This window comes from Musca autumnalis, unplaced genomic scaffold (assembly GCF_047663935.1).
Source record: "Musca autumnalis isolate F117 unplaced genomic scaffold, ASM4766393v1 scaffold_5, whole genome shotgun sequence".
Classification (NCBI taxonomy): Eukaryota; Metazoa; Arthropoda; class Insecta; order Diptera; family Muscidae; genus Musca; species Musca autumnalis.
Genome location: NW_027412088.1, coordinates 200,881,432 through 200,892,785, shown reverse-complemented (window position 1 = coordinate 200,892,785; position 11,354 = coordinate 200,881,432).

The following is an 11,354-nucleotide window of genomic DNA, read 5'->3' as shown; positions in this document are numbered from 1 at the left end:
CTATTTATTGGATTGTAGAACTCGTGATTCCACGTCGTTTGATGTATATCTCATGAGTGTGCTCCCCACAGCTCCCTAGTAATAGGAGTCCAAAGTCGAATTTTGGTGCGTAATTTTTCTTTAAAAACCTATTTTTTGGCTTCAAAATTTACAACTATGACTCATGTACCCTTTAACCCCGCGTGATTTTAGTTTTTTTCCGCGCCGGATTCACTGAGCCCAACCGCGATCGAATCCATCCACTAAAACCGCTGATATAGATACCCTGAAAATAGGAAAATAAGCAAAATTTTATTTTGACTAATCCGCATACTTAACCGCGATTGCCCTTAATTTTTTTTACATAAATGGAATCCTTTATACACGATTATAATATTTGTCAAAAAGGTGTGTCATGAATTTCAGAGATTCGGGAGTAGTATTCGTATTTAACCAAAAATAGAATCAGGTAGCACATCCGCGGTTCTTCACGAATCTGTATAAAATTTGTCTTATTGACGTATTTTTAACAGGGGGTCACTGAAATCGGATGCGCCTTATAATCATATGAACAACGCGTTATTTTTACCCATATGAAGCATTTTGGTGTAGTAAGATGCAACTGATGGCACACTTTTGCGGTTAAATGAAACATGGAAAAATGCAAACATATTGACAGAGATGCACTCGCTCTATGCGAAAAGCACATGCGCCTCAACTGATTTTAACTATTTCGCGCGTTATACGGTTTTTAACTTTTATGTTTTTTCTTTGATTGTAATATCAATATCACTCTTTATTTCCTAATTCTATTGCTTATCACACTATGCAAATATACTTTCACGATGATAAACTATTTTCCTTGAAGAGGTTTTAGCAAAATAATTCAGGTTTTGTTAGGAAATTTAGCGAAATAGTAGAATAACTCCAAAAAATTTTCTCAAATTTTTCGTATTAAACCAAAAAATATATTCTTGAAATAATGTTCCAACAATAAACTTTTGTCTTTTGTTGTAGCTGCAATATGCAATTTAAAATCCTAATCAATAAAATTTTGGTCTCACATTTTTCTGGACATTGTCAAGATTCTGTACGTATTTTTAGTTTATTTTTTTAGAGATTTTTATGGACTCTGAGTAAGAATAAATAAAATTTACTCCAAGATTCCTTCATTATTTTTTGATTTTCCGCGAAAATGAAAATAAATTTAGCTAATATTTAGGCGTCTACGGATAGATATTAAATGTTGTTACCGATTTATATATACATTTTGGTATTGCAACACAAAGGGAATTTTTAAACATTTTTTCTTTATAAGGGAATAAAACCCCCCATAACTTTTGGGCGCAGCATCCAATTTTGTGAACGCGAACATATTTGAAACCACGAATTTTTTCTTAACCCATGTAACAAAAATCGTGAATGTGCTTGTCAAAAATTTTTTAATTTTTTTCTCGATGGAATTGTAAAGGAAATTTGAATTTTACCATATGTCCTCAAGAAATAAAAATAACGACCAAAAATAAAATATTTATATTTTTCATACAAAGGTAATGGTCCATTTCACCCGCCAAAGAATATCAGATCATCATTCAAAATTGTAGGCATCTTTTTCGACCTATACTCTTACCCGGTGCAAAATTTCGTGACTATTGATGTATAATTGCGACTTCTAGCGAGTTTATTATTATTACTAGCAGACCCCGGTCCGCGTTGCTGGCCCGTCGTAATGAGTTTTAATTCAAAAGTAGGTATTTTCTAACCCACTTCTTCGGTCCATTGTCAAACCGAGATGGATTTTAAATTTATCAACAAATTCTGTCTGTAACCTTTCTTTTCTCTTACGGACTTTATCGGATTTTTCGCCAATTTTTGCCTTTTAGGATTTATTATCGTCCATGTCACTGTCTTTATCCTAAAGCGATCTAATAATAAAAGTTAAAAAAATGATATACCTATATGTTTTAGCTTTTCATGGCTGATGGACCGTTGAACCTCACCATTTAAGCACATTTGTAAATATATAGTTTTTCTTGATCGGGGGACAACCACCGTTGTCTCGAAAACTAATTTGCAACCTGATGCACTCATAAGTTTAACAAATACACCGATTATAAAATAATAGGCCCGAAATTCGTCTACAAATATATAGCATTTTGGACCACGGGACATTCCTAAATATTTTCTGAAAATTAGGTTCAGTAGTTTTGGAAAGATAATGTTTTGAAAAGAGTGGGCGTGGTCATCAGTTTTCAAGATATAACATATTAAAAAAGTGGGCCTGGTCCGGTCCTAGGGTGCACAAAACTTCATTGCCTACCAAAATGTATGCTAAAACCGATATAATCATAAGTTTGGCTTATACATATAGCGTTAACAGAAAGGCATGGCGAAAGTACCCCACATAACAACGGCAAACATTGAGCTTTGCTGCAAATTTTATGGAAATCCCTTCAGTAGTATTGGAGTTATGACATACTAAAAAAACATTCTTGGTCGGGCCTATAGGCCCCATAGAAGTACCTAGATTGTAGATTAATCCGTAAATTTTTATTCCGATACGTACATAATTTTTGCAAATATAACGTTTTTTTAATATCGCATAGGGGAGGTACCCCGCCCCCTCTGGAATTCAATAAAATATGTAATCTGTTTTCGGGGGCGTGGTAAACTTTTCTTTCTAAAAAACCTAAGTTGGGTTATGACAGCATTTGATTTTTATTCATAAAGGTAAGGCGTTTTTTTAAATATGCCCTCTTCAAAATTCAAGAAAATATGCCTGTACATTCCCTGACATTTTCACGAATATCGGTTCAGTAGTTTTGTAGATGTAACATATTTTAAAAAGTGGGTATGGTCAAGTCTGTGGTTCCTAAAAAAGTAGGTAAGGTCGGAGACACAACCACAATTGTCTTGCAAATTAACTTCCAAATAGATACATTCGTAATTATTGTAAATATAACATTTTTAAAAAAGTTTGGTATAGGGGAAGTTCGCCGCCCTTTCCGAAATTCAACTGAATTTGTAGCCTATTTTAAGCGGGGACCATCTCTGTACATTCCCTGGCAATTTCAGGAAAATAGGTTCAGTAGTTTTTTTTAAATAATAAATATAGAAAATTGAAAAAATTGCGCGTAAAAGTGGGCATGGTCAAATTTTCTTTGCATAAAAACCCAGGTCGAAAATAGGTCCAGCCGTTCTCAACTGATGCCATTACCAACGAATGATATTTGATTTTTATTTATAAAGATTTAAAGTTTAGACAAATCGCGATTTTCTTGAATATCCCCTGTAGATATAAACTAATTAGAAAGTGAGCGTGGTCGGATCTTAAGTCACAAAATAAGTACGTAAGGTTGGAGACACACTCGCCATTGACTCGCAAATAAATTCCCAAACCGATACATTCGTATTTGTTGCAAATATTGCATTTTTACAAAAATAGGGCATAGGGGAGGTACCCACCCGATCCGAAAGTCAAAAAATATGTAGCCTATTTTTATCGGGGACAAACCCAGTACATTCGCTGAAAGTTTCAGGAAAATCGATTTAGTAGTTTCGTAGATATAACATATTGAAAAAAGTGGGCGTTGTCCAGTCTTAATGCCCCAAATAAGCACGTAAGGTCGAAGACACAATCGCCATTGACTCGGAAATTAATTTTCAAGGCGATACATTTGTAATTGTTGCAAATATTGCATTTTTACAAAAATAGGGCATAGGGGAGGTACCCCGCCCGATCCGAAATTCAACCAAATATTTAGCCTATTTCAACCGGGGGCCATCACTTTACGTTCCCTGCAAATTTCAGGAAAATCTATTGAGTAGTTCCGTAGATATAACTTATTTATAAAAGTGGGCGGAAAAGTGGGCGTGGCCAATTTTTCTTTGCATAAAAACCTAAACTGGACTATGACTAACATTTCCACAAAAAATTATCCAAACCGCTCTAGCCGTTTTCAACTGATTCAATTACCAACAAACGACAATTGAGTTTTATATATAAAGATTACACTACAAACAAATAACGGAATATATTAGGCTGTAACTCTGTTATCTGATCATGCACACCAACATAATTGGCCTCAATTGAAAGATCAAGCGTTCCACTTTCACGTATATCTCACCTGTCCGGAATGTCACTTCCAGGAATTAAGATATAAGCTGTATACTAAAAATTTTCACAATTTGCACACAAAAGTTTTGGTCCATTTAACCCTCTAAATATTATCCGATCGCCATCTCAAATTGCAAGCTTCTCCTTTGTGATATACTCTTACCTTATTTAAAAATACGCGTTGATCGGACTATTATTGAGACCTACAGAGCCGTTAGAAAATTGGATAAATATTATGCTTTTGGTCCATTTCACCCGCTAAATATTTCACGATCATCACCAATAAGAATAGGGATCTATTCTGATCTGAACCCGACCTCCATACAAGATTTCGTGACGATCGGTCCATAATTGCGACCTGGAGCGTGTTTACAATTTATAATGGACGGACGGATGGACACACATCTCAAAATCGCTCTATCTCGTCGAGATATGAAGATTGGTATACCACTTGGGGGTCTCCGACGAATATTTCGTGGTGTTACATGAATTTTTACCAAAACAAAATTTATAATACCCTTTTCCACATTGTGGTATAGGGTATAAATATTTGGGTGTTTTGTTAGCAAATTTGATGTATATATTTTCTTGATATTTATTGTAAATACATATTTCATTAATTCGGCGACTTATATTGACATTTGATGGAGAATATTTTTGTCTTTGACGTCTTCTATCTAGAAATAAGCTTTGTGGGACAAAACATAATAAAACTCAGATAAAATACAACATTAACCCTAAAACGTGATTTTACTTTTGGCAGATTCCTGGCGTTTAGGTACGATTTAGAGTTATGGTGTATTCGGCGACCTATAGAAAATTTTTATGTTTGTTTTGTTTATTGTTGAAGTTCAATCTCATTTTCGATTGTTTGAGTGGAGTATTCCCCCATTGGCACAACTTCATTTATTACCCTCTATTACAGAGAGTAATGTTTTTCAAAACGAACTGACAGTGTTGCAAAATTTTACTGATCGCTACCAATATCATGATTTCATCCCGGCGAAGGGAATTATCAATTGGCTTCTCAGTTTTTGAAATGATGCCTTTTTAGCGAAAAACCCAACTCTTTAAGTGTCTAGTATTCTCATATGAATAAGAATCACACTCACTTTTCGGCTTTTCCAAAGAAACACCAAAATCAAAATATTTTGCAACATGTCAGCACGTATCGCCCGAGGCACGGTCGAATGGAGCTTTGTTAAAACTAAAAAAAAAAAAAATTCTAAAAACAACCTCACAAGCAACTGTGTTGGTATTCTTTTCAACTCAAAGAATTCAAAGAATTCTTAATTGATACGTGCTGACATGTTGCAAAATATTTTGATTTTGGTGTTTCTTTGGAAAAGCCGAAAAGTGAGTGAGATTCTCATTCATATGAGAATACTAGACACTTAAAGAGTTGGGTTTTTTGCTAAAAAGGCATCATTTCAAAAACTGAGAAGCCAATTGATAATTCCCTTCGCCGGGATGAAATCATGATATTGGTAGCGATCAGTAAAATTTTGCAACACTGTCAGTTCGTTTTGAAAAACATTACTCTCTGTAATAGAGGGTGTTTATTTACAAACCTTTTGCCTTTTTTATTTGTAAATAATAAGCAAGTATTTTATGTTTTCTAACTTCAAATGTTTGGTTTTATTTTGTGTTGTAATTCAATGGATGTTATGTGTGAGTGTGTATGTACAATGTGTGTTGATTTTAGCTAGGCTTTGTAATGCAATTTATGTTTTTAACTAGCACAATGTAAGGTAAGTTTAAATTCACAATTTTAAGGGTATTTTAAGTAGATGTAAGTTTTAGTTAATTTTAGGCAAATTTTACACAGTGCAATATTAGGTTTAAGTAGCACAATTCTAATTATTTATTTAATTGTATTTATTGTTTTGTGTATAGGTATTTTAACTTCAATGTTTAACTTTGTGTTTGTTAATATAACAAAATGTAACTTGTTTGTATTTTTGTATGTAACTAGTGTTTATGTTTCAACTTTTAACTTGTAAATATGTATGTAACTTGAGCGAGGAGATGCACGGTCGAACGCTTTAAAAGATCACTGACGGACTGAGCTGATGCTGCTCTTGGTACTGCTTTTAAAGTTGATCATTTCCAGGATTCATTGGAAGGAGAGCCATAGGTTAATAGCTAGCGGCCGCAGGTTATATGTATGTGTGTATATATGTACAAATGTAAATACTGCGGACCGCTAGCCAAAAGTTCATCAAAACAACGCTACAGTGCTCGCAATAAGTATGGTCCTAGACCATACATTCTCCGCCCCCAAGACTCAGTGCATCCTTCTCATCTTATCGTCTTTGGCTTTGCTCGAGGCGGCAATCTTGAGATGGTAAGTATGGAGTCATCTGTAAATAAACGGGAAGAAGGAGTACTATGTTTTTATTAAAGAAGCGGCCCGACTAACTAGTCGGAAATAACTTGACGACCTTCGTTATGGGTCGGCTGATGTTACCACCAGCAGTCTTTATGTCTACCACTCTTACGTTTTGGTCGATTACCTGGTGGGTCTTTATAATTCGTCCTAACTTCCAATCAGTTGGAGCTGAACGTTCATCCTTAAGTACAATTAAATCACCCTCCTTAAGATTGTCTTGTTGATACTTCCATTTAGTACGTCGATGGAGCTCATGCAGATATTCAGTTTTCCATCTATTACAAAAATATTGGGAGATAATTTTCAAGCGTTTCCATCTATTGACCAGGCTAACATCTTGGTCTGAAACATCGCGTTCGGGAGGGGCTAAGATTGGTGTACCGATTAAGAAGTGACCTGGGGTCAGAGGCGACACATCGCTAGGATCCTCACTAGCTGGACTTAAGGGTCTTGAATTAAGACAAGCTTCGATTTTTGACAAAATTGTGGAAAATTCTTCGAAGGTAAAAGTCATTTTTGGTATGCATTTCCTCAAATGTGTCTTGAAAGACTTCACGCCGGCCTCCCACAAACCGCCCATGTGTGGAGCGCCGGGTGGAATAAACTTCCAATCGAGATTTTGATGGGAATTTTGAACAATCGCTTTATTTTGTAAATCTTTCATGAACAAGAGTCTGTCTTTCTTTAGGACATCGACTGCTCCAACAAAATTGGTTCCGTTGTCGGAGTATACACAAGATGGGCATCCACGCCTACTAATAAATCTGGAGAATGCCGCTAGAAATGACTGAGTCGAGAGGTCACTAGTTGGTTCGAGGTGTATGGCTTTCGTAGCAAAGCATACGAAAAGGCAGACATATCCCTTTGTAATAAGACATGCTCTTCCCGTAAAATTTCGTATGCTGAAGGGTCCCGCAAAATCTACGCCCGTGTTGGTAAAGGGTCTAGATAGCAAAGTTCTTTCTGGCGGAAGTGAAGCCATAATTTGATTCTCTGTTCGTCGCTTATACAGAATGCAGACTCGGCAATTCCGAATAGTCTTTTTGATCAGTGATTTGAGTCTGGGTATGCAAAAACCGGATCTCAAAACTCTCAACATCAATTGGTTCCCACCGTGTAAAGTCACCTTGTGAGTGTGTTCGACTAGTAAAGTAGTAAATCTCGCATTGTGCGGAAGAATGATTGGGTGTCGTTCTTCGAAAGTGAGTGCTGGCGATTGAACCAGTCTACCATGAGCTCGCATAATACCCTTTGGATCTAAGTATGGGTTAAAAGATAGCAAAGGACTCTTTGGAGGAATTCTGGATCTTTTCTCTAATGCTTGAAACTCTTCTGGGAAAAAGAACCGTTGGGTGCGAATTATACTGGCACGTTTGCCGGCCTGAATTTCATCAGCAGTAAGTTCAACTTCAGAAGTTAGAGGGTTTTGTCTACAAACAAGGGTGTTTTTCCAAAATCTGAGTGCTTGCGCATATGCTCTGTATACTCTTGTTAACGAAGATATGTTTCTCATGGGGTCTTTTTCCATCATTTCTTCCATATTTAACATCAGCACTTTCGATGTTTTTGCTTCCAGTGTAACTTCGCAAATTTCTTTCGATGGCCAACTATTTTTCGGTAATTTTAACCAATCTGGTCCAGTCCACCAGAGTTGGTAGTTACTAAGCTCGTTGGGTGAGCACCCGCGACTAGCAATGTCCGCTGGGTTATCCTTAGAGTCAACGTGGGCCCAATTTTCTATTCCAACATTTTCTAAAATTTCAGATACACGGTTTCCCACAAACGTTGACCAGTGGCAAGGGGGTTTTCTCAGCCATGCGAGGACAATGGTTGAGTCTGTCCAAAAGTGAACGTTAAACTTTGAAATTTGAAGATTATTTAGTATCGATGATGACAATTTTGATAGCAGAACTGCTCCACAAAGTTCGAGTCTGGGAAGTGAAATTTTCTTAATTGGGGCAACTCTTGTTTTAGCAGTTAGTAAGGCTGTTTTTTTTTCATTATTTGTGTCTCGGGTTCTGATGTATAATGCTGCTGCATATGCGCTCTCAGACGCGTCACAGAATCCGTGAATTTCCACGTCGTTGTCTGGAGAGTAATTTATCCACCGAGGAATCTTTAAGTGTTCAATGTCTCCGCTATTCTTAACAAAGTTCTGCCAGTTCATAAGAGTAATTGCTTTCAATATGTCATCCCAGTTAATCTTGTCCAACCAAATCTGCTGCATCACTAATTTGGCGACAACTACAATGGGAGCGAGCCACCCACAAGGGTCGAAAAGATTGGCAATTGTCGATAGGACTTCTCTTTTTGTGTAAGATGTTTTAATCTCCATTGTGGGCTGTGTGAATGAGAAATAATCACCAGAAATATTCCATTTTATTCCAAGCGTCTTTGTGGAGGCATCATCGGAAATATCGAGTGAATTTACTGGATTTAGTTGTTCTTTGGCCAGATCCTTTATTATTTTTGGGTCGTTAGCTGTCCATTTCATCAACTCAAAGCCAGCCGATTCCATAGCAGCCGTTAACTCTTTGTGAGATTTAATAGTATCTTCTATTGAATGGCCTCCTGCTAGAACGTCGTCAACGTATAAGTTTTCCAAGATAACTTTTGAGGCAATTGGGTATGTGTCTTTTGTATCTTCAGCTAATTGTATAAGTGTTCTAAGCGCCAAGAAGGGTGCGCAGTTTACGCCAAAGGTAACCGTTTGTAATTCGTAATCCTCTATGGGGTCAGACGGGGATTTCCTGAATAATATTCTTTGAAATTTTGTTTGAGTAGGATCCAATAATATCTGCCGGTACATCTTGGTAACGTCGGCATTATAAACGTATCGGAAAAATCTCCACTTTAATACTTGCAACACGATATCTTGCTGTAAAACTGGACCAGCGTACAAGTTATCATTCAGACTTCTTTTATTTGAAGTGGGACATGATGCATTGAAAACTACACGCAATTTTGAAGTAATCTTTTCGGGTCTAATTACTGCATGGTGCGGTAGATAGTAATTTGGAGTCTTGGTGATATCACTTGGAAAAATTTTCCTCATGTGTCCCAGCTCAAGGTATTCAAGAATTGTACTATCATATAATTCCTTAATTTCTGGGGTCTTCATTAGCTTTCTTTCCATCCGATAAAATTGAGCTAGTGCAATATTTCTTGAGTCTCCAAGTTCTTCACATTTTTTAAAGGGGAGGGTCACTATGTATCGCCCTTCCGTGTTCCTTTTAGTAGTATCCAAGTAGTTTTGCTCACAAAATGCATCTTCATCTGATCTCAAAACTTGTTTTGGGGTCTCCTCCACCTCCCAAAAACGTGTTAAAATTTTCTCAATTGATATGGTGTTGCAAAGTGATATTTGTTTTTCTTTTGAATTTCATCCTGCAAGGGTCCGCCAATTATCCATCCAAAAACTGTTTTTTGGGCCAAAAGGGATCCAATTGACTTCATAAGTGCTCCAATTGTAAATATAAGGGGTCCTATGTCCATCCCTATTAGGAGATCCACTGGTTGGCTGACGTAAAATTTCGGGTCTGCTAACTCCAAGTTCGTAGCATCGCGCATTTGTGTTTTTTCTAAGGTATATTGTGGTAAATTCGAAGGCAAAGATTTCAAAACAGGCGCCCAAACTTCCAATTTAAAATTTAGGTCAAGTTTAGATCGTAGTTTAAAAACGCATGCTTTAGCAGAAGTTTCCGAAATGAGTTGGTTTATTCCAGTAACATGAACAAGATTTCGTTTTGTTGGCAAACTTAAACGATTTTTTAACTTCTCAGTAATGAACGTGGATTGTGATCCTGAGTCAATTATCGCACGAGCATCGTAATAATGACCATTAGCCTCAATTTGTACTATGGCTGTGAAAAGTAAAGTGTCTCCGGGATGTTGATCTCTATTTCCACCATCCTGGAGAGTCAAAGTTGTAATATTTTCTGGTTCTTGGTTTGTTGTGGACTGTATAAGTGTAGTGAGAGCAGCAGCACTGGTACTAGGTCGTGCTTCCTCTTGAACTGTAGTTTGTATTGCAGATAGGGTCTCCTTTCCCTTGTGTAGTAGTGTATGGTGTTTCAAATTACAAGTTCTGCATCCAAAACGGCTTTTGCATTCTTTCACGCCATGATTAGCAGATAAGCAATTATAGCAAAGATGTGAGATTTTCACAACATGAATCCGGTCATTCACGTTTTTAGCCAGAAACTGTGGGCAATCTCGTATAAAATGGTTGGCTTTGCAAATTTGACACGAATTCTGATATTGTGTCTTGGGTTGCTGAGAGGCATTTGCATTTAATTTACCCTTTGAACTCTGTTCCTTCTGATTTATATTAGTTTGAAAGCTGCTTGCGAACTTCATTTTCTTCGAATTATCCTGTCTGTATGGAGTTAATTGGTTTTGCTTTGAAAAACTTGGCCTTATGTTTCCGACAGATTCCAAAGTTTTGAATTTGTGAGTCAAAAAGTTATTGAAATCGTTCCACGTTGGTAGAGTCTTACAATCTTCAAGGGTATTTTCGAATTCTTCTAAAAATGTTCTTGGAAGTTTGCTGGAACAAATATATGTTAATATTGGGTCCCATCCTGAAACTTCGACCTTTAGAGTTTCCAGAGTTTGAATGCAGCTATTCACTGTTCGCTGTAACTTTTGAATACTGTGACTTGAGTCTGAAGTAACGTTTGGTAAATTGAATAAAATTTTCAGTTGCTCGTTCACCTGCATCCTCTTATTTTCATATCTGTCGGTTAAAATCTTCCAAGCTAGCTCAAATCCGTCATTTGTAAGAGGAACATGGCTTATTAATTCTCTTGCTTCTCCAGAAGTCTTCTGGGTCAAATGAAAATATTTCTCCACATTACTCAGCTT